The sequence below is a fragment of the Polyodon spathula genome, chromosome 4 (genome assembly GCF_017654505.1).
Source record: "Polyodon spathula isolate WHYD16114869_AA chromosome 4, ASM1765450v1, whole genome shotgun sequence".
NCBI lineage: Eukaryota > Metazoa > Chordata > Actinopteri > Acipenseriformes > Polyodontidae > Polyodon > Polyodon spathula.
This window is the reverse complement of record NC_054537.1, coordinates 20,321,937-20,346,081: the sequence shown is the minus strand read 5'-3', so window position 1 is coordinate 20,346,081 and position 24,145 is coordinate 20,321,937. Positions and strand designations below refer to the sequence as shown.

General features: G+C 38.2%; 1 protein-coding gene and 1 long non-coding RNA gene across 4 annotated transcripts in view; one reads left to right on the top strand and one right to left on the bottom strand.

Moving 5' to 3' along the window:
- LOC121314300 (sodium/potassium-transporting ATPase subunit beta-1-interacting protein 3) overlaps nt 1–24,145 on the top strand; it is a 150,534-nt gene that overhangs the window by 77,455 nt on the left and 48,934 nt on the right. The gene's annotated exons all lie outside the window — the stretch shown is intronic.
- LOC121314301 lies at nt 15,291–19,531 on the bottom strand. The gene is made up of 2 exons (XR_005950091.1): nt 19,488–19,531; nt 15,291–15,950 (listed from the first exon to the last, which is right to left on the bottom strand). It is a non-coding gene; the product is annotated as an uncharacterized LOC121314301 (long non-coding RNA).

Sequence of the window (24,145 nt, the reverse complement as noted above, 5' to 3'; positions counted from 1 at the left end):
CTCTTTTCTTCATTTAATTACATTTCAATCACACTTAAATGGGTTAATGATGTCAAAGTGCTAATTTGATAGAGGGTGCAGAATGCCAGGTGTAAATGTTTTTTTTTACATATGCCGCATTTTTAGTGGCCGCTAAAGTCCTACTTTGGGCTTGGAACCTGTGTAGTGGAGATTTATGATGGACTGTTTTAGCAGTAAGGTACAGCCGTTTGTTTTGGTACAAATATGCAGGCCCTGGAGAAGTTGACAGCCGGCAGGAGCAGTGCAGGGAGGGTACAGACCAGTCTAGTAGTTGTTGTCTTCCAGAGCGCTGCTAGGTTCAGATTTTCTCTAACAGCCTCTCCTCCCAGGTCTCTCCACGCTGGACTCCCACAGCTAGACTCCCACAGCTAGACTCCTAGTTATTTGATAGAGTGGCTGTTTGGTTGGTTGACTCTTCATGCTGGCATACAAACAGGCTAGATGTCTATTATACTAAACTGTGCTAAAGACAATGCTTAAGCAGTACAATAGTTTCAATGCACTTCAGTGGGATCACACAACTACAAAACATTGTGTGGAAACCAATCAAATTGAAAATCAACCTGTATTCAATTGAACCACACTCACCTGGTACTAATCACAAACAGTAGATCACCTAATTAAAACGTGACCACCTTTATAATGTTACTTAAATACAGCTAATGTTAAGAGTTGGTATGAGGCCTCTATTAGCCACTGTTAGAGATTTAGAAAAGGTTCTCGCTCTATCTGTCCTCACTCGGACTGCCACAGCTCAGACTGCCCTTGGACGTGTGGTCCTTAGACTGCCACAGCTCAGGCTGCCTTGGATGTGTGGCCCTTAGACTGCCACAGCTCAGGCTGCCTTGGATGTGTGGCCCTTAGACTGCCACTGCTCAGGCTGCCCTTGGACGTGTGGCCGTTAGACTGCCACAGCTCAGACTGCCCTTGGACGTGTGGTCCTTAGACTGCCACAGCTCAGGCTGCCCATGGACGTGTGGTCCTTAGACTGCCACAGCTCAGGGCCCTTGGACGTATGGCCCTTAGACTGCCACAGCTCAGGCTGCCCTTAGACTTGTGGCCCTTTAATGGCTGGCGCTTAGAATGGCTGGCGTTCTAAGAAACTGTTTGCTAATTTATTCTGTCCTGCAGATCTAGAACTGATCCAGTTTACATTTTATCTAAACTCACTTCAATCAACCACAGCTCTGAACACTTTAGAAAATATATTCCTTCAACCTGCTAATATAATTACATCAGCAAAAAAGCATTCAATTGTACTTACCAAAAATGATAGTTTCTTCCTTCTGATTGCAAACAGCAAAACTCAAACCGTGCAGGTAGGTTGCTAGAATAACAAAATCACTAGTTTCTTCCTTTTGAGTGCAAACAGAAAGAAGAACAGTATGCTGATTTTTATGAAGTCAGCATAAGCAGTGTTAGGGATGGTGTGGACTACCAATTAATGCTATTATACACTGGCCAAAAAATGTAGAGACTGACCTTAATAGCCCAGAATGCGTTGCTCCAATGAAAGTATTTGAGTGAAAACAGGTTTTTCCTAGTTTTGAAAGTAGCATGCCTGTATCTTGTTACAATACATTGTAAGCCCAAAGAATGATTATTTTCTTTGTGTTCTTTATATGTAAGGGATAAACAATGCTAACTGTTGTAATAATTCACTATTTCGAGAAAAGTGGTTTATTTTTCCTACCAATCCAACACTGCGTTGTTTATGCCACTTAAAACATTTCTTCCTAATTGATACTTGTTCCATACCGAGATTAAATTGATTGTTAATTGGTAATTGGATTTGGTTTTCACGCCTTTGTTATGCTTCATTCAAACAGTAAAATGTTTGTCTCTCACATTACGGCAAAGTTTTCCTGAGTTCCAAGGAGTTTGATTTTAAAACCCCACTTACACAGATAAAAGTGTCTAGAAGTGAAGATAGTAGCAAGCAATATGCTTTAGGTGTAGAACATGAAAGTGTCATTAGAAAAATAAAAATGCAGAAAACAAAGAAATGTGAACCGCCAATGAGGAGCTCTTAAGGTTGTCTCAATCTTGAGTATTTCTGGTCTAAGTCGAGGGTCGGAATTACGTCATCCACTTCTTGCTAGAAAAGTCGTACAGCCTTTCTCATGCTTCTGCAACCTGAAATCGCATAGGGTCAGATAATGTTGAATAATTTCAATACTTGCTGCATGGTCGTGAAGCTGCATAGCTTTTGTAGCTGTCTGCACCAGACGTATCGCATTCATCTGTGACGGAAATATGAACCAACCCTTAGGTGCTGAGGAAGGAAATCATCTTGGGAAAACAGTATTTCAGCACCCTCTTCTGAACTAGACAGAATGGACCAAACATCCAGGGTACAGTAGCTTTGAAAGGAAGTTATTGGTGATCTTTAGCCCTCCTGGTTGTTTTTTAAGTTCCAAACAGGGGATTACTGAAAAAGAGATCCTAATCAGAGTTGAGATCAACTATGTAATTAACTAGGATTTTTTAAAAGAATGTATCAAAACAATTCACAACAATGCCGTAACAGACAGCAACATGAAGCAGTAAGAATGCTGTTGAAGACAGGAGCATTAAAACAATTGGTAAATGCAGGCGTTTGTAATCGCTTCTTTTGAGCCTCTGCCCTTCAAGTAGAACGATTGCTGTATTTCTGTTTTTTTTTTTTTTTTTTTTGTTTATTTTTCAAACAATTGAAGGGAACTGAGCATATCTTAAAATAATAATACATTTTTTAGAATTTCTCTTGCTAATGGTCTATGTTATTGGTTTATTTAGTAGACGCCTTTATCCAAGGCAACTTACAGAGACTAGGGTGTGTGAACTATGCATCAGTTACAACAACGTCTCACCCGAAAGACAGAGCACAAGTGACTTGTTGGAGTCATGCAGAATGTCAGTGGCTGAGCTGGAATTTGAACTGGGAACCTCCTTGTTACAAGCTCTTTTCTTGAACCACTGGACCACAGCCTATGAAACATGCTGTTATCCCATTTTCATGGGAAGAAATGTAGTTTCTGGAATTAATTCAACTAAAGGTGTACTGTTTGTATTCACTTTGAAACCCAATTCATATGACTGGCCTTAAAAGCTTCAGACAATATTGCCCTTTACAGTACCCATATGATAGCTTATTGACATCCTGTAGTCTGCCCTTTTACTTTATGAATACACTGAGCATACATAAATAGTGAAAGTAACAGAAAATGTATAAAAAGCTATTTGTACTGTATTTCTGTGTAAAGTACAAAACCTACACCTGGTCTATAGACTTGATGAGCCTTCATAAAGGCTGTGCTGTGTTTGACTGTTTTATGACAAAAAAAAAGAAAATAATCATTCCTTGGGCTTGCTGCTGCCCTTTTCTTTTAATCAAATTGTAAAAGGCTGTTCACCCAACCCTGTCAAAACCACCGAAGATAATTAGCAATAACGCCAGTGGGGGGTTGGCAGCTAAACAGTATTGATCAATATCTTAATCAATGGAAAATGCTCACCAAGGTTATATTGCAAACTGTGCAACCAATGGTGTTAAAGAGTAAGTAGAGGGGTTCCGAAAAATATAGTGTTACACACCCCCACGTGTTGCTACAGTTGTTTAAATAAGGTACCTGTAATTTCTCTTTTCATTGTTAACATCCTGACAACTTTTTGCACTTACAACTTGAAAGTCTGTTTCAAAGCTCTTTTCAAAATCACCGCTCTAGTGCATTGGAGTTTGATATTTGTCCACCGCAGGAAGAACGATTTAAAAAACAAACAATCATAACAACAAGTGCTTGACAATGTGGACAGTAATCCTTACACTATCAGTGCACTAGAGCAGCCATTTTGAAAATAACTTCAAAACAGTCTTTAATGTTAAATGTTTAATGTAAAAAGTTGTCAGGATGTTAACAATGAAAAGAAAAATGAGAAATTATGTAATTATGCTACTTACTCTTTAACGGGGGGTCTGAATCATATCTCTTACAAGGGAGTAAGTAACATAGACTTCAGGCTTCTTTAAATTCTTTAAATAGCAAGATGCTTTTTGGTCTACATGAGCCAGTGTGTGCACTCAGACAGAGAACGATGGTTATGGTGGGAACAACAGGACTTTGTTTATCAGAGGGGCTGCACCACTGACTAGTCACTCTCTTCTTTAAAGGGAACAGCCCCTGAGAAAACCAAGCTCCCCTTTCAGTGCACAATAGCAAGGCCCGGGATAAACTCATTGTTTTGCTGAATAGGACCGCAGCACAGAACAACAACAAAGAGAAGCTGGCATTGCTTTTTTGTGGTTCTCTCTTTCTTTTGCACACTCCTTTGTAATTCTCTTTTATTACTTTACACAGTAGCCTTATATTGGGCTTTCTCCTGTGGAACATTAATAAAAAGGGATTAGACACATGCTTGGGGAGTGAGAGTGGATTTTTTGTGTTCGAATCGCCAAGTAATTAAATATAATTATTTAAATAATGGTATATTTATCTGTCATCTGTTCCAGCATGGATAAATCTACTTGTCCTGCATCCAGTCCCTTTTTTTAATTATTTTTTTTAGAAAGAAACAGTCACTTGATGAATAGTTATCCATCTGTTACTAAGCCTTACCTGTGTTCAAATGTAAAATAATACACAATGTCAGTGTTTAAAGTGGTTTGAAAAAGGTGCCGGTATGCACAGAAAAAAAATGTGCTGGAAGAGTTTGTGAAAGTAAAGAGTTGCAGGTAAGCCTAGGTGTTTTGCAGAAGTATAACATTATATACTGGATTTGTATTTCTTTTGTCAGTTTGTCATACCATCCATTTTTTCCTTACCGGCATGCATACCAGCACATACTCCCCCCACTTTAACCATTCCACAGTCTATTACATTTTAACATGGACAAAAACAAATGAATTGCATTGCTTAGTATCAAATGTATCTGATTTATGTATTTGTTTTTTTAATCCACAATTTCAGATAACAAAACAATGGTGCAATCTAATAAGGGCACAGTTCTTCAGAGAATCAACTGTATCCATGTATTCTCCAACAAAAAGAAAATGATATGGTTTGAATTAGCATTTGAAAGAGAGTGAATTCAGCACAGATGAATCAGAACCCATGCATAATTTTCTTTTACTTGACTGGATTATTGGTGTGATTGTCCTCCCCAACAGTGTTCCTTCATATGATCACCATTTTCCTGATAGTTGATTTCTTACCTGACAAATATGTGTGTTGTCTATGATTGTCTATTGCTGTTGCTCCTTGGATATTCATGTAGCGCCCCTCTCCACCTTGCACAGCACGGAATATGATACATCTGAATGAACAACTGTTTACCTTCTATACCACAGGAGGAGAGTCCTGAGTTATTGATCCAAAGAGGTGAATGTAACTTCAGGTCTCTTCCAGAATACCAGGGGCTAAATAACTATTTAAAGTGTGTGATGCCTCTACCTAGCTGGTGTGGGTAACTGAATACTGAATTACAACAGCTAGGAAAATTCAAGATGTACCGATATACCCTGTCTTCAGCAACCAAATAAGAAAAATAAGAAATTCTAGAATGAGAAAAGGCCATTTGGCCCACCTATGCTCCTTTGCTTTGGTGCCAGCGTGGTCCGTTAGCACTCAGGAGAGGAAAAAGAAAAAACCAGGTTAGTAGGGGAAGTAAAACCTCTGGGAATCCATGGCTAGACGGACAGCCCTTCCTCCAGACGGCTAGCTAAGGGTCTTATTGTGGTCACAGAGAGGGTTATACAATACTGTTTATGACAGCATCCAGTCTATCCTTGAAGAAGATTTGCCTTTTTTTACAGCTTCTCTGAACTAGTTGGCTTAAGAGATTCATCCACTCGTACCCCCAGTCCTTTTCGCACATAGCTTAGTTACTGTTCACGTTGTACTTGCCGCTAATGTGTTTGCACCCTATGTGCAAGACTTTACATTTATTCACATTTGATCTCATCTGCCATGTGTCAGCCCAAGCTTCACTGATTATTTCTTGGTCCAAGGCATTTATATAGATTAGGAATAACAATGATCCCAATACTGATCCTTGTGGTACCCCACTTGCTACGTTACTCCAGTAAACATGATCTACCCTTCGTAAAGCCATGTTGGCTGTCTCCTATAATGTTTGCACTATATGCATATTCCTTCATTTTGGTCCTTATAGTTTCTATTATTTTACATATGATTGATGTTAAATTTATAGCTCTGTAGTTCCCAGGGTCAAGTGTATCTCCCTTTTTAAATAGAGGAACAGCATTGCCAATTTTCTAGTCCAGTGGGATGGCTCCTTTATTTATAGATTTGTTAAATATATAACATAATGGTTTAAAAATCTGAGGATTTGTTTATTTTAAGTGCTGCTAGCTCCCTTAGTACATATAATATATATTCTATAACAAACTCTGGTAGTGATGTTGGTGTACGTTCTGTTAACCTTGGCATATTGCACATAAACTATTGACTTCCTCTTTTAGTTTCCTTTTAGCATTAACATAATGAAAAATAAACTTTTGGATTACGTTTACTCAAGCACTGTATTAAATCAAATACATTTACTGAGCTTTAAAATGGAAAAATAACTATTTCAAAATGAATTAAGTAAAGCAGACAATAAAAGGAAACAATTCCATTACAGTGTAACATAAAACTACACATTATTGGCTAAGCAAGTCGCTACAGCTAAACAACAACAAAACAAAAGTGTTACCTGCACGCAGTGCACTGCCAGTAGGACAACATACACAAAGAAATAGAGACAAAAAAAACCGAGCGAAGCTGGGGTGCGGTGTGGCTGCAATGGCCCCTTTAGGCATGTATCAGTGACACACACATACCCTGAGTCAGCAAATGAATTATGTATGTTATGTGTCCCGTTTGGAAATCCTGCTTGTTTTTTGGTGTCGATTAATTTGAACTGAAGCATAAGTTAAGACTATATAACATCACTTGGTTCTTGGCTGCACGTGAAGCATGTTTGCCTGGTTCTGTCAAACCCTGTGGCCTCAACTCCCTCTGACTGTTGATATCTTGAGTCCCTGAAAATATCATACTAGATTTATTGATGGCAAATGAAAATGTGCCAAAATCTACTGCAGATACAAGTTGGTGATATCAAAGGAGAAAGGTTACTTTAATTTAGCAGTCCTTGTTGTACCCGAAGAAAAATAGCTGTCTATAATAAGGGTGCTGAATGTAAGGTGTCAGAGAGGCTGAAGATGTAAAGGACAGCACTGTAATTTTCTGTGTTTCTTTTGCACTAGTTTCTTTCACTGCCTGCAATGTCTGTAATGACAGCCAACTGTAGAGGTGAAATATGAGGTCCTGCCTCTCCCCTGAGTTGAAGGCTGAAATTAGAAATTTGGGTGTATTTTTTTATCCAGATTTTTTATTCGGGCCACACATTGGAAATGGTACTAAAGTGTCTCTTTTTCATTTAAGAAACATTCCCAAACTAAGGCGTTCTCTTTCTCTGCCAGATGCATGCAAATGTATTTCAAGTTGTGTTATGCATGTATTTCAATTGTAGCTTGTGCAAAATGATGCTGCCAAAGTTTTAACAATAACAAGAAGCATGGACACATGACCCCTGTGTTAGCAGCCTTACATTGGTTTCCTGTATGGTTCAGGGTTGATTTTAAAGTCCTGCTTCTAACTTACAAAACATTAAATGGCCTTGCTTCCCTATATTTAAAAAAAAATGCTGACCCCACACATCCCTAGTCAAATGCTAAATTATAAAAATGCGTTTTTGCTAAATAAACAAATAATAATAAATATTTTGAGTGCCACTTTGCACGCAGTGGTGTGGTGAGAGCTTGCGGTGGTCATTAATTATATTGGAAGCTTGTTCTGGAGTTCATATGTTGTACTGTCACACATTGTAATAATAATCACAAAGAAGTCTCATGTCCACTGCTGTGTGTGGAAAGGAACTTGTGAGGACTGCTGTTTTACAAAAACAAATCAGTTGTGAAGGTTAACTACGTTGAAAAAAAAAACTCCCTGGCTACTACAGAACAAAACTTATGGGTCACTCAAGATACTGTAAAATGAGTATCCTCTGGCCACTCCTTTAGAATGTAGTTGGAAATTCATTGCTACAAGTATTACATGAAAGCAAAATTGTGCCTACAATACTCAATACTTCATTCCTGTCTAATTTACATACCAAATATCTTGTATCTGAGGGATAAGCTGGATTTCAAGGTTGCAGTAGAGCATGAAGCTCATAATACCACTGCTGGAGAGAAGCCCTCCTTCATCAATGCCAGGACTGATTGCAAGTGTTGCTAATGCAGCCAATGAACACCAAAACTGTGTAGCTGGTAATGGTAACAAATGACAAGTGCTGGCAAGTTTGTCAAACTTGTAATAAATGACAAGCTAGAGGAATCTAATCTAATATATTGTATCGTTTTAGATTGGGGGCTTCATTTTCAGTAAGGTGCATTTGGTAGCTAAGAACACAACAATTTTCCACTTTGTTTGTTGTTGACTTTTCCTGGAAAAGAAGGGTTGGAGACTGGGCTGAATTAAAAAAGAGTAACTCTTTTTTTTCAGCTTAACAGCTTTAGCTCAGTCATAAGAAAAACTATCAACACACCTCAGTCATTATGTTTCTCATGATCACACAGAACAAACGTTTTCTACATTAAGCCAACACCTCTGCATCACATATGCCTATATAAGGCACTGTAAACATACTGTGCAACAGCCATCATAGAAGAATTTATATTTCTACAAATTACAAATTACAAACAGTAGCCTGAAGTCTTCTCTTTTTTGTCTCTTTAACGAAGAGATGTATTCTGTAACAAATACAAAAAAAGTAAATGTATTTATAGTACTCAATACAGGGGTATACTGAGGGACACAAAAGTAAATGTGTTTTGAAGTCAGCTGCCCATTAGAATATAAGAAAAGTTATCCTGACATATATAAAGGAATCTAAAAACCCTTTGATATACAGGTAGTGGACAAAAAAATGGAAACACCTGGGTAAATGAGGGACACCAAGTATATTGAAAGCAAGAGCTCCCACACAATCAATCAATCCATCTTTGTTTTATATAGTGCCTTTCATAGAGGAACACCATCACAAAGCGCTTTACAAGATGCAATAAATACAAGAAGATCCATAATACCTCAAATAGAGAAATGCATAATACATGATATACAGTGGAAAGTACATATATCAGCCAGGGTGTCCTCAGCTCACTGTACACCAGCAACCCCTGTAGTCTGGCCAGGCACCTGCAGGTTTGCTTGTAAGCTACCCAGAGCTGCATTGTCCTTCAATGCTGTAGCTCTGAGGTAGCTGCATGGTGGGCCTGCAGAGTGAAAAGAAGCAGACAGCTGACAGTACACATTTCAGAGGACAGCTTGTGTTTGTCTTCACCACTCCTAAGTCAGCACAGGGGTGGTAGTGGTGAGCTGAGCCTAAGAAGTACAATTGGATATTTCAAATTGGAAGGAAATTGGGGTAAAGGCAGGAAAAAAAAAAAAATATATATATATATATATATATATATATATATATATATATATATATATATATATATATATATATGTGTGTGTGTGTGTGTGTGTGTGTGTGTGTGTGTGTGTGTGTGTGTGTGTTAAAATGGTGCTAGCTGTTGAAACTATGCTATATACCAGATTGGTTAACTGTTGATCTGCAAATCTCTCCAAATATATGCATTGTCTGTAAATCTCATGTTTTTCCTTTCATGAAAATTGCTCATAAAATTGCAAAATTGTAGGGGCCGCCTTCTGGCACTTTTTGTGAAGTTATAGAATCCCATTACAAAGAAATTAATATATTTTGCAAAAAAGAGTGTTATAAATTGTAAAAAAAAAATAAAAGGGGGTTGACAATTTGGGTACTGTGATATTGATATTCCTTGCATAGATTGCTCCACATTTAGCTGCCATTATAGAGCTGGTGTCTCTGTGGGGCTATTTGCCGCCATGTCTAATATAAAAGCTGACACTGTCCTGGGCTCTGCCTGGAGAGTGTGAGATATTTCCTGTGCTGACTGTGTTTTGGGAAGATCCTCAAAAGTAGGTTCTGCAACTGTTCTTGCACACAGGAATATGTTTTCAGGCTGATTAATGCTTCATCTAGAAGTCTCATTCAGTCGCTCCACTCAGACTTTCGATGATTCCAGAGCACCACTGCTGTTGACTTTCAAAGGATAAAGGATTTTACCAAATGCATCTGCAAGGCTATATAGGAGAAGGGAGAGCAATCTATTAACCTATATAACTCCTCTGTCTACAGTTCTATGTTTACAGAATATGTGATAAACATAGAGCACACAAAAAAATGCACAGCAAGTAATGACTTTCTGATGGAAGTCATTTATAAAAACAACTTCTCCTGAGGAAAACCTAGTAGATTTTTTTTACTTTGAATGCAATTTATAGTGACCTTGATAGTAAGTGACTTTTGAAAGTCTATGCTGTAATAATTCAAAACACAGACTGTATGCAGTGCAAAACAAATGCATATTTATTTGAACAGACTCTTGTACATGTGACATCTAACCCTGAGTCTATAGAACAATCCTTATTGCTCTACATCACAGCTATAGTAGCCGTGCAATCTAATTCAACACACAGACCAGACTCTCAGGAGCGGGATTGCGCTATACTACATCCCTTTCTTTTTCTAAGATAGAGAACAAGATTACTTTTTTTCTCTCTAACCTGAAGGGTTAAATTCTTATGCAAACAATTTTCAAAAACTTTTTGTTTTACTTTTGTCTCAAATGCAACCAGCAACTAAACTATTTATATTTACTATGTCTTGTTGCACTCTGGAGTGTTTGCTTAGCTGCAGTTCAGCAATCAGTCTTTGTGGGGGCCTTCTGCTGGCTGGAGGAGGGTAACGTCTGGGTTGAGGTAGCTGCGCATCATTGTTTGGTGAAGGTGTTTGATGTATTGGGTGATCATCTTCATTGTCCTCATCTTCATTTTCTTGGGGTATATAGGTTTGTTCAGGCTGATGTCTCAGAATTTTGAAATGAGAAGAATTCCGTGTGATGGCGTGCCTGTTTCTCTGAGTGGTAATCACGGTCCCCTTCATTCGTGTGTCAGTGATAAGTTGAGGGTTGAATGGGGTCATTAGTTTCCCTTCCTTATTTTGGTGAACAAGAACTGTGTCTCCAGTAATAATCCTGGAGGGCAGTGCTTTACATTTGTGATCAGCATACGTCTTCATCTTCAATTTCTGGGGCTGGTCAGCCATTTGAAAAGGCATGTCTTCTGGTAGTAGAGAAAAAGTGAGCAACTTGATGTTTAGAGGATGTCCAAAGAAAAGTTGTGCTGGAGATTGTGCTGTGGCTTGATGTGGAGTCGCTGTATAGTTTAGAAGAAATCTGTGGCTGTAGTGATAGCTTTATTTAGGGTCTTCAGGAAGAGTTCAACTGGGGTTATTTTTTGCTGTGGTGGAAGCCTAGGTAGTAAGACAAATTTGTGAGTTCTTGACTGGAGGAGGGTGGATTGTCGTCTGACTTCACTTCCTGTGGAATTCGGAAAGTGGAGAAAAATTTGTCCAGGAGGGGAATTGCTTTGTTTGCAGATGTTGACAATGTGATTTCAATAACTGGATAGCAGGAATAATCATCAAGAATGAATAGTAAGTGGCCATCTGAGGGGAATGGACTATACAAATCAATGCTGGCCTTATGCCAAGGTCTTTGAGGCAGATCAGATCTGTAGTGGTGCAGGCTTCTGGACTGGGTTGAGGATTGACAGAGGATGCATGAAGCGATCAGATTTTCTGTTTGTTTATCTATGCCTGGAAACCATACTTTTTCACAGAGCTTTATTTGGTGCCCTGATGTCTTTTGTGGGCCAGGGCTAGATCTTGTGGTTGTAGTGAGGCGAGAATAATAAGTTTGTTACATCTCAAAATAATGTTGTCATCTGGGAGAGTTGTGAGTTCATCATGTATGTAGAATGACTTGAGGATGTTTCTGTCAGCTTCTGAGGCATTGCTGTGTTTGTATATGTCAATCCAGCATCCTGTCTGGATAATTTTAAGAATGTCCTGGAGAAATGGATCTTATTTGTTGCTTGTTGGATTTCTGTTAAAGTCATGGCTTTGGGTATGGCATTCGAGGCAATGAAACACACATGTATATCTGCGTCTGTAGCATTGGTGCTTGTTGTTGTTGTTGTGTGCTGTTGAGTGGATAACTGTGAAGTTGTATGGTTGGAGTCAAAGTGCCTAAAGCTCTATGAGTGCTGGTGGTTTGGACTTTGGATTGTTGAAAATAAGTTCCACCGGTTTGTGGTGTGACCATAATGAAGGGTGCTCCATACAAGAACAGGTGAAGGTGTTCACAGCTTCAAACAATTGCTAAAGCCTCTCGTTCATTTTGAGACTATCTCTGTTCGACTGGGGTAAGTGCTCTGCTTGCATATGGTACAATATACACTGTCATGCCAGTATTGCTCCTAAACCAACTGGACTGGCATCAACGGGTACTTCAGTTTTCTTGTTGTGGTCAAAATAGGACATTACGGGGTTGCCCACCAATCTCTCAGTCAGGGTTTTAAGAGCTGCTAAATGCTTGGGTCCCAGGTCAATTCCACGTCATTCTTTGTCAGCTCATGTAGGGGTTGGGTGATGATTGCGAAGCCAGGAATGAAGCGTGCGCAGTAGTTTGTCATTCTTAGCAGGCTGAATATTTCACTGGGTTTTTGTGGAGCAGGTATGGTCTTAATTGCAGTGACCTTCTTGGGGTCAGGTGAAGCACCAGCTTTGAAGAATAGAACTCTAGGGAAGGTTTGTGAAACTCAGCATTGAGCGATTCATCATAGGCTTTCAGCGAAGCTCCATAAACAAGAATGCTGTCGCTGAAGTTTTTAACTCCAAGTATGCCTTCTAACACTTGTTGAATGGTGTTCTGAGGTACTTCAGCAATGGAGAACATACTGAAGTTAAGCCTTGTGTAGCAATGTGTGTAGAGAAAGTTGTGATGTATCTTGACTCAGGTGAGAGCTCTAGTTGGTGATAGCCTGCCTTGAGGTCAAGTTTGGAGAACACTGTGGCACTGTCGTGGATGATGTCATCGACTGTAGGCGAGATGTGCCGTTCATGAAGCACAGCTGTGTTTGGGAAGCGTGTTAACACAAATGCGCAACTTGTCTGGATTTTTTGGTTTTGGAGTTGTAACAATGGGAGATACTGACGGTGTGGGACCTTCTACTTTTTCTATGATTCCAAGTTCTTCAAGATATTTCAGTTCTTGCTCCACCTTTTTGCGAATGTGGAATGGTAATCGACAGTGAGACTGGACTACTGGCTGCACATTAGGATCAATGTGAAGACTCACTGTTTCCAATGCCATTGTAGAGGTCTGGATATTGCTGTATTAGTTGATCTGCTGTGGACATGATAGATTTGGGAATATTTGGTATAATCATGTTGACAAAGTGTATGAGTTTGAGTGCTGAAGTTATCTGGAAACTGAACAAAGAACCATAGGTATTGTTCACTACATAGAATGTAGCATTTGTGGTGTTGTTGCAAGACTTCACAGTTGTGATAGCATTTTGTTTGCTTTCTGGTAGGGCTTTGGAGTGTTTAACACATCTGTTGTTGCTCGTGCATTGAATGGCAGCAACCATGTTAAGTTTTTGTTTATTTTCAATGCCAGATGTTTGTAGCTCAGATGTTTCAAGAGCTTGGACTGTGTCTAGCAGGTCTTTAATTGTCATTGTTGAATCTCTCAGTGCTCTATGCCGTAGTCTTGAGGAGGTGCAACTTAACACAATCTGAGATTTCTCTGTCTGTGTTTGTGAACTCACAGGTGGAAGCATGCTGTCAAAGCCAGGTGTGATCTGAATCAATTGATTCTCCTGGTTGCTGTCTAGATTGGCGAAATACATATGCTTTATATTCTGTATTTTTCTTTGGGTTGAAATATTGATTTAGCAATTCAACTGCAGTCTTATAATCATCATTATCTCCTCTTGCAGGGCTCCACAAGAGGTCGTAGCATTATGTCCATCTTATCTTGCAAAGGAAGGTTAGAAAGGAATTAACGTTTCGATCAATCTTTTTTCCATTTCACCTAGGTAAAAAAGGTAAAGTGAGGATTGCATCTTAACCAAGACGTAAGTGCAGTCGACAGCCCTTTTCTTCTTGCGTCGGGACAAGAACGTATAAAGACAGAAAAAAAGGTAATATATATATATATATATATATATATATATATATATATATATATATATATATATATATATATATATATATATTTTTTTTTTTTTTTAATTGAGGACTGGAAAATACATTGGAAAATGTGAAGAGTTAATCACTTTGAAAAAAAAAAACAGCTTTTTATTAATTCAAAACAGACACTGTATGCAATGCAAAGCAAATGCATATGTATTTGAACACTCCTGTACATGTGGCATCTAACCTTGAGTCTATAGAACTGTCCTTATTATTCTACGTCACACCTATAATAGCCGTGCAATCTAATTCAACACATGGAATAGACTCTCAGGAGCGGGACTGCCCTATATTACAGATACTTTACTTTTTCATATTGATATTACATACACGGTGGAAAGAAAGACACTAGACTGCTTCACAATCCTTTCTTTAAAAAAGTATTCACCAGTCATCAGCAGGTATTAAGTCACTGACACCTGGCCTAACACTTACAGATGTTGGCTGAAGCACCCTCTATGACCAATGATGGTAGTCCACCAAGCATTCCCCTAGTTTTGCTCTAGTTTTGGCACTTCAGATAATGCCAGTATATCTCAGCTAGGAATAGACATTAATTAGTCATTTATACGCTTATGGAATAGCAACAAGTAGCTAGAACGTCTTCTCATTTTTTTAAGCAATGGCGAAAACAGAAGCTGGATCACCTAAACAGGGACTTCTGGTACAATGTAACACATCACAAGGCATGTTAAACTGCTAGTTGACTTGTAGTACTGAGAGCCAGGCTTGTCTTGCCAGACGCAATTATACTTGAATTAAACTTGAGTGCGTTATTAAGGTGAATATGTGCAATTATCCTGAATGCTACAACTGTACAGGTTGTGCAATTTTGGTCAAGGAATGCTGTTGACTTGATGGTTGCTGTTGTTGCCCTTTTGTTACTGATAATAAAAAGACTGGACATGCATCCATGGACATGTGGTTAAGTTAGATTACTATTGATTGAGATAAACTACTATAAAGATACTCTTTGTGTAAATGCTGCAAAAAAAAAAAAAAAAAAAAAAAACACCACCACCACTCACCTGGTGTTTTATAGTTTGTGTATTTTAACCCACCAACTCTACATTTGACAAATCACAATCGTGCAGTAGTGAAAGGAAAAAAAAAAACACATTTTCAGTGGCTAAAACAAAGCAACTCTTCAGCCCAGAACAAAGGCCTCTGGCACTTTGTTGTTACACCACAGTGAACAGCTTTATATCTCTTATCATGTGATGATCTGAGAAGAAACTGTCATGGTTATCAGCACAGTAGACTGGGTTGAATAACTACTTTTTTTTTTACTTAGGAAATATTCACAATTAAACATAATAAAATGCATAACATGGACCTTAACTTTGTTCAAATTCCCTATATTCATGGTAATCTTGATTTAGGTGCCCCTTGCTGGGAAAGAATTGACAATTTACATGAGAAGTTGCACTAAGGCAAAGCAAGACAATGCTCCTGGGAGGTGTAATAGCAGGTTTCCTGCTACCATCTTCCACTTCATCAATTACTCCAGCCTGGCTCCCCGGCTTGCCATCTGTCTGAGCTCTGGGAGAGCCTTGCCATGATGGATGGAGGCACCTCTGATCCAGCCCAGTGTTTGGATACTGCTCTGATTCACTTCATTAACAAACACATGCAAGAAGAAAGACACTTGCTCTCTGCGACAACCCAGCTACGGTGGAGGTCGGAGATGATATCTGTGGGTGGGAAAAAGGAAACAGAGGCTGATTTAGTTGGTTGATACAGTATATCAGCATAGTGTTGACTATTGCTCGAGAATAATAAAAAAAATGTATTCTGTGTGTTGTACTGCTCATAGGTCTTGTTGGGCACTCATGATCTGCTGATGTGTTAGTATAAACACTATTTCCCTTTTTTTTTTAACTAATCTGAAAAAACACAAATATGTGTTTAATGCCGTTTATATTATGCATATTTATAAGACCTGTTTTTTTTTCCAAAATTATTATTATTATTATATATTATTATTATTATTATTATTATTAACAGCTTATTATCTGTACATCGGTTTTATTCAGGCAAGGGGACACTAATGATTAAACCAGTCCACAGCTGATGCTTTCATGGTTTTTTTTTTTGTTTGTTTTTTTTAAATAACAACTTTAAGATGGATTTCTAATGAGTGGAAACAGTGACATATTGGCAGGAAAGGGGCTCTGAAACTGAGGGATGTATTTTCTTGCTGATCTGCTCTGACAAGTGATTTGAAACAGTAACACAAGATGCATCTGACAACACGTTTTAACGGTAATATGGCTTTATGCTCTTGGTTTACACTTCTATGTAAATGTATGAATTATTCCAATTTTTTAAGTATTTATTAAAAAAAAAAAGAAAAGAAAATGTGATTTCAGCATAGCTTGAAATGCAGGGCGGAGTGCTCTTTGTTTTACTGTATGAGATGAGATACTGTTTTAAAAGACGTGAATTTCAGGAGACATAATATTTAACCCTTAATGACTTCACTATGCCAGTCCATCAAAGGCACAGCAAAATAAAACAAATGGCCAATTAAGCCTGACTTGGATCTTTACTAGAGAAATTATCTGCATTGGTTTCTGGGGGGAAAAAAGTTTTACTTTAATGCACAAGGTACACGACAGCTTCATGAAACAACCAGAAACCAGTTGTCTTTTGTTTCATTACAGTACATGTATATACATGGTTCTCCATTCTCACTAGTTAACAAAATATAGATTAGCAGCATTTAAAATATGTAGGTTTCTGAACAATTATTATAATTTTAAAGGTCTGAAGGTCATTTTTTGAGTTGATCAGAATCTTGTTCTATTTATGAAAGGGTGTTTTTTTTAATTGTGATAAGGTTTGGATATCTTTTCACACATGGAGATAAAAGCTCTTACATGGTTGATCCAATATTGACTTTGATGAACAAGTTTTCCACAGCAACACTGCAACTATGACTGCCTCAACTTTAATTTAGAGCAACACATTTAATGTTGTACAGTATTAGACAACCTTTGATATAGAGCCTGGGGGTACCAGGCATAAAATGGACCCCAATTCCTAACAGTCCTGAGCCTTTGTCCTACCCATCTGTAATGTTGCTTGGTACAGTATGTTACTAAGAACAAGTAATAGGCAAGCCATTGTTAATTTAAGGTATCTTGCATTCATTACAATCTTTTTGTTTTTGTTTTGCTGGTTTCACAAATCAAAAGGCTTGAACTACCTAATGTTACCTTAGGTAAGGTGGTGCAAACTGGGGTCTGTAAAACCACCCCAACCCATTTTACTTAACATTGAAAAATGTAGCAAACATTGAACAGTAGGTGTAGCCAACACAGACAGTCAAATCTGTGTCTGACAAACTTACAGAAAATATGAATTCTCATTAAAACTGGTTTGGATTTCAGATGTGTTAGACATCAAAACGCACAACATTTGAAACATTCTATAAATAAGATAAACTTGCAACAACACATTAACGTAATTCATCTATTGTAGCGATCCAGGGGGGGTATTTCTTTCTCTGTTGTGTGAACATAACCTACAATTTAAAAAAAAAAAAAAAAAAAAAAAACAGGTCAGGTTATTAGAACAGTGCTTAAAGACAGTCATATTTATTTATAAAGTACTGTAGCTGTGCTGACCAAGTCAATATTATTGGTCTGCTTGTTACAAATGTTAGCCTTCTATTAGCAATCTTTCCAAACAATTAGCAGCTATCCTCATGGGACCCCCTGTAGTGGAATAGAGTGTTCCTCAGAACCCGAACAGGAAGGACAGAACATGGATGGCATCAGCTGCCCTGTTCATGCCCATGTTAACAGATAACCTGCATCAGCAGCCATGCCATCAGGGCCTCTTACAGAACCTAAATCGTATTCAGTCACAGGGTGCAAAATAAATGTGATTCTGTAACAGAAATGTGTTTGTAAAAAACAGTTGTTTCTTATTATCTGGGGAGTTTAAAGCGGTGTCCAAACAAAGCAAAAGTTATAAGCAAAGTTCAATTTCAGCCATGTTTGTCAAAATGGTAAATCGTTTAATTTAGACCTGATAGACCCATAGCTCTAAGACATTAGGTAAGTGGAATCTTGTAGGTTAATTTAATCCCCACACATACAATCTCCACTGAAATGCATGACTTGCTAACTGAGTGAAATACTTGCTAATAGAGCACTCTGGCAGAGTAAAACCTTTTACAAAAGCCCGACTGTTTTCCAGTCAGGGTTAATCTGTTTGCCCTCAACACTCTTCCCTTGCATGTGTTATGGGTCTCGGGCAGAGAGTCCATCAACAGAAGATAAAGTGTTTAATCTGTTAAAATAGGAAAAGTAAAGACAGGACTAAATCAATTGTTGATTGCAGTCTCTCGGTTTTACTACTGAAAGTTTTAAAACATAAAACAATCCATCATTTCATTCAAGAAGTGCAGAGAAGAACAATAATAATCATGACAATAAAATAATAGCAATAGAACATAACCAATAACAAGCCTTTTGAGATAGTCTTCATATTGGTATTCAACCGCTATCTCAGCTGTAGTATATTAAAATAAAACATGACAATCACAACAAAGAAGCATTCCACAATGGATAGTCTGTGTCATTTCTATAGTTATGCATTCTCCATATACATGTTATATAACTAGCATCACTATTTTAACACGTTCAGACTACTTACATGGCACTGTTGCACTATTATTAATCATCAGTTCAACTACAAATATCATTCAAGTCTAAGCATCCTGAACGCAGTGTTAATAATGGTACATACAACTCACAATAAGGTATAAGTTTTAGTAATTCAAAACATGCATTTACATCACGTTATACCATGCCTAAATTCTACCTTTTATTAATAAGCAAAATGAAACACAGAAAAACAAACATCACAGAAATATCAGTTTACACTGATTATTGGCATCAGGATAGTATGGGCTTAAATTTATTATCAGAACACCATATCAACTGTAATATCTCACAAGCATTTTATATATCTTTTAAACCAGTTTGTTTCACTTTGAAAACATAACCGCCATCTTGTCTTCACTGACTAACACTATCTGTATTATTATCCCCACGTGGTGATCTCCACTATCATGGCCGATTCAAAATGTGCACTTTTATATATTAAAAATACATATTTAAACCACCAAAATAATGCACCACACCCACAGAATAATAATCTACAGCATTTAACCTTGTGATTTATGGCATTTTAATGCTATATTGACTCTTACTAACCTGTTAAAATAGAAAAAGTAAAGCCAGGACTAAATCAATTGTTGCTTACAGTCTCTCGGTTTTACTACTGAAAGAAAGCACGATATCACCACTAACTGATAGCGCTGTCCTGCATTTAGGCTGCTCCACCTAGTGGCTGTATCAAATAGTGCAGTTTACTAGGCTTTTCCTTTAGGTTCAAGGAGGACTTGACTTGTTCCTATTTTAAAGGTACAGGTAAGTAAAAAAAATAAAGTGTCCATACTTTTCCATGTATGAATTCTCACTTTTCGTGTGCATCACACATGTGTATGCTCTCTGTTGGGTGCTGACCTGAAAAGTTGTGAATGCACATACTGAACAGGCCAGACAAGTGAAATGAAAAAGATCGCAGCAATAAAGTCTCTTGAGTGTACAGTAAGTTTATTCAGAAACACAGCTACAGTATGCTACTGACTAGAGCATCTAAGACAAGTCAAGACATGAAAGTGCTAACAACCACAGTGATACATCACAAATATTAACAGTGTTGGGTACTTCCAATAGCAGTGGAGTATCAGTATTAGTTGTGCATGTTTTTTTAGACTAAGTACACAGGAGTTTTATGCAATTCTATTGTTTCTTTTACGTGCACTTTATGAATGTAATCCACTTTGAGGTATTGTACTGTAGTTTATTAATAAGAGATAGGAAGAAAAAAAAACTAGGAATATGTAAATATAAATTATTCAGTACTTTATTATGACATATTAATTTTTCAGTTTGATTTTTAAATCTTTATTGAATACAAAGGGTGCTGAGTATTTACATAAGAACATAAGAAAGTTTACAAACGAGAGGAGGCCATTCATCCCATCTTGCTCATTTGGTTGTTAGTAGCTTATTGATCCCAGAATCTCATCAAGCAGCTTCTTGAAGGATCCCAGCGTGTCAGCTTCAACAACATTACTGGGGAGATGATTCCAGACCCTCACGATTCTCTGTGTAAAAAAGTGCCTCCTATTTTCTGTTCTGAATGCCCCTTTGTCTAATCTCCATTTGTGACCCCTGGTCCTCGTTTCTTTTTTCAGGCTGAAAAGGTCCCTTGGGTCGACACTGTCTTTGAATGCTTGAATTAGGTCGCCACGCAGTCTTCTTTGTTCAAGACTGAATAGATTCAATTCTTTTAGCCTGTCTGCATATGACATGCCTTTTAAGCCTGGAATAATTCTGGTCGCTCTTCTTTGCACTCTTTCTAGAGCAGCAATATGTTTTTTATAGCGAGTTGACCAGAACTGCACACAATATTCAAGATGAGGTCTTACTAGTGCATTGTACCGTTTTAACATTACTTCCCTTGATTTAAATTCAACACTTTTCACAATGTATCCGAGCAACTCCTAGGTCTTTTTCATAGATTCCTTCTCCAATTTCGGTATCTCCCAGATGATATTTATAATGTACATTTCTATTTCCTGTGTGCAGTACCTTACACTTTTCTCTATTAAATGTCATTTGCCATGTGTCTGCCCAGTTCTGAATCTTGACTAGATCATTTTGAATGACCTTTGCTGCTAAACAGTGTTTGCCACTCCTCCTACTTTTGTGTCGTCTGCAAATTTAACAAGTTTGCTTACTATACCAGAATCTAAATCATTAATGTAGATTAGGAATAGCAGAGGACCTAATACTGATCCTTGTGGTACACCGCTGGTTACCACACTCCATTCTGAGGTTTCTCCTCTAATCAGTACTTTCTGTTTTCTACATGTTAACCACTCCCTAATCCATGTACATGTGTTTCCTTGAATCCCAACTGCGTTCAGTTTGAGAATTAATCTTTTATGCGGGACTTTGTCAAAAGCTTTCTGGAAATCTAAATAAACCATGTCATATGCTTTGCAATTATCCATTATCGAAGTTGCATCCTCAAAAAAATCAAGCAAGTTAGTTAGACACGATCTCCCTTTCCTAAAACCATGTTGACTGTCTCCCAGGACCCTGTTACCATATAGGTAATTTTCCATTTTGGATCTTATTATAGTTTCCATAAGTTTGCATATAATAGAAGTCAGGCTTACTGGTCTGTAGTTACCTGGTTCAGTTTTGTTTCCCTTTTTGTGGATCGGTATTACGTTTGCAATTTTCCAGTCTGTCGGTACCACCCCTGTGTCAAGAGACTGCTGCGTGATCTTGGTTAGCGGTTTGTAAATTACTTCTTTCATTTATTTGAGTACTACTGGGAGGATCTCATCCGGCCCAGGGGATTTGTTTATTTTAAGAGCTCCTAGTCCCTTTAACACTTCTGCCTCAGTTATTTAAAACTGGATAGGAACTGGATGACATGTGGGGCATGTTGTCAGTATCTTCCTTTGTAAAAACTTGTGAAAAGTAATCATTTAATATATTTGCTATTTTTTTTTCTTCATCTACCATTTTGCCATGTGTATCTCTTAAACATTTAATCTCCTCTTTGAATGTTCTCTTGTTGTTGTAATATTGGAAAAATATTTTGGAATTGGTTTTAGCTCCCTTAGCAATGTTCATTTCTATTTCTCTCTTGGCCTTTCTAACTTGCGTTTGCAGTTCCGTGTGCTCTTTCTGCGTACTTTCTTTTTGGTCCTTTTTTAATGCTCTGTAAAGTGTCTTTTTTTTGCTGAATATTTTTTTTAATTGATCTATTAAACCATTTTGGCAATATAGTTTTACATTTAGATTTGTCTACTTTAGGGATGTAATTGTTTTGCGCTTCTAGTACTACATTTTTGAAGAACAACCATCGTTCTTCTGTGGGTGTTTTCTCTATTTTACTCCAATCTACTTCTGTAAGTCTTTGTTTCATACCTTCATAGTTTGCTTTTCTAAAATTGTAAACCTTAGCTTTAGTCTTTACTTTTGGGGTTTTAAAAAACACTTCAAATGAGACCATGTTGTGGTCTGAGTTTGCCAGTGGTTCTCTGACCTCTGTTTTAGTTATTCTGTCTTCGTTATTTGAAAAGACTAAATCAAGGCATGCCTCCCCTCTAGTCGGTACCTTGACAAATTGTGTTAGGAAGCAGTCATCTGTCATTTCCACCATTTCAATTTCATCCTTCGTGCTACCCACCGGGTTTTCCCATTTTATATGGGGGAAGTTGAAATCCCCCATTAGTATGGCTTCTCCTTTGCTACACGCATTTCTAATGTCATTGTATAACAGATTATTTTGCTCACTGTCTGAATCTGGCGGTCTATAGCATGCTCCTATTATTATGCCCTTTGAATTTTTGTCCGTTATTCTGACCCATATTGATTCGGCTTTATTTTCTTTGTCCAGGTTTAACACCTGGGCTTCAAGACTGTTTCTTATGTATAGCGCTACCCCTCCTCCTCTTCTGTCCTGCCTGTCTTTCCTATACAGTGTATACCCACAAATATTATATTCGTCCCCATCACTCTCAGACAACCAAGTTTCAGTAACACCTATCACATCATAGTTACTTGTTAGTGCAGTAGCTTCAAGTTCTAGAATTTTGTTTCTGATACTTCTAGCATTTAGATAAATACATTTAATGGTTGTCTTACCTGAGTTGTTGTTCTTGTTTTGATGCGGTCTCCCTTCTGTTTTTTTGTTGATTTCTCCCCCCTTCCTTTCTAGTTTAAATGCTTCTGAACCTGCTCGAGGATTTTTTCTCCAAGTAGACTGGTTCCCTTGTTATTTAAGTGCAGTCCGTCCCGTCTATACAGATAGTCCTCGTTGTAGAATGTGGTCCAATGATCAAGATAGGTGAAGCCTTCCCGTGTGCACCACGTCTTCAGCCATGCGTTTTGATTAATTATTTCCAGCTGTCCATATGGTCCTTTGCAAGGTGCTGGTAGTATACCAGAAAATACCACAGTTTTGGTTTTCTCTTTTAATTTCCTTCCTAGCTCTCTGAATTTGTTTTGCAGGGATTTTGGTCTGTCTCTTCCAATGTTGTTTGTACCGATGTGGACGACTACTACCGGGTCGTCTCCTGTTCGTTCTAGGAGCCTGTCCACATTCTCAGTGATGTGCTTGACCGAGGCTCCCGGAAGGCAGCACACTGTTGTAGTAAGGGGGTCCAAACTGCGAATTGAACTTGCTGTGTTTCTCAATATGGAGTCCCCAACAATCATGACCTCCCTTCTTTTTGCTGTCTGGTCACCACTGTCATTAGGGTCCTGGATGTTGTTCCTTTCATTCTCTTGTTGTTGGTTCTGCTCATCAAAATTCTGAAGTGACTCAAATCTGTTGGTTGTTTTGATTTCTGGTGGTTGTGTTTGAGGAAGTTTCTTTTTTTTCCCTGCTTCTGCCTACCTGAACCCAGCTGTTCTGACCTTCTATCTCCCTGGTGGCTTTCATTCTGTTAGGGGTGATGCAGACTTCCATGAATTGTGGGTGTGCCAGTTCCTCAAGATCCTGTTGCTGTCTCACTTCTTCCAGCTCCATTTCTAGCACACTTACTAGTTTATGCAAATCCTGGATCGCACGGCACTTTACGCACACTTGGTTTAGCTCCGCTGGGTTTTCTGGGATTTGCCACATCAAGCAGGTGTCACAGATTACTGGCTTGAAGACCATGTTGAGGGTTTTTTTTTTTTTTGAAGTTTAGTTTCTTCTGCAGCCGTCAGCCTGCTTTCAAACTGCTTCTAAACTGCTCTGTACTTTTCCACGCCTGTACTTCTCCCACTCGCTGTCG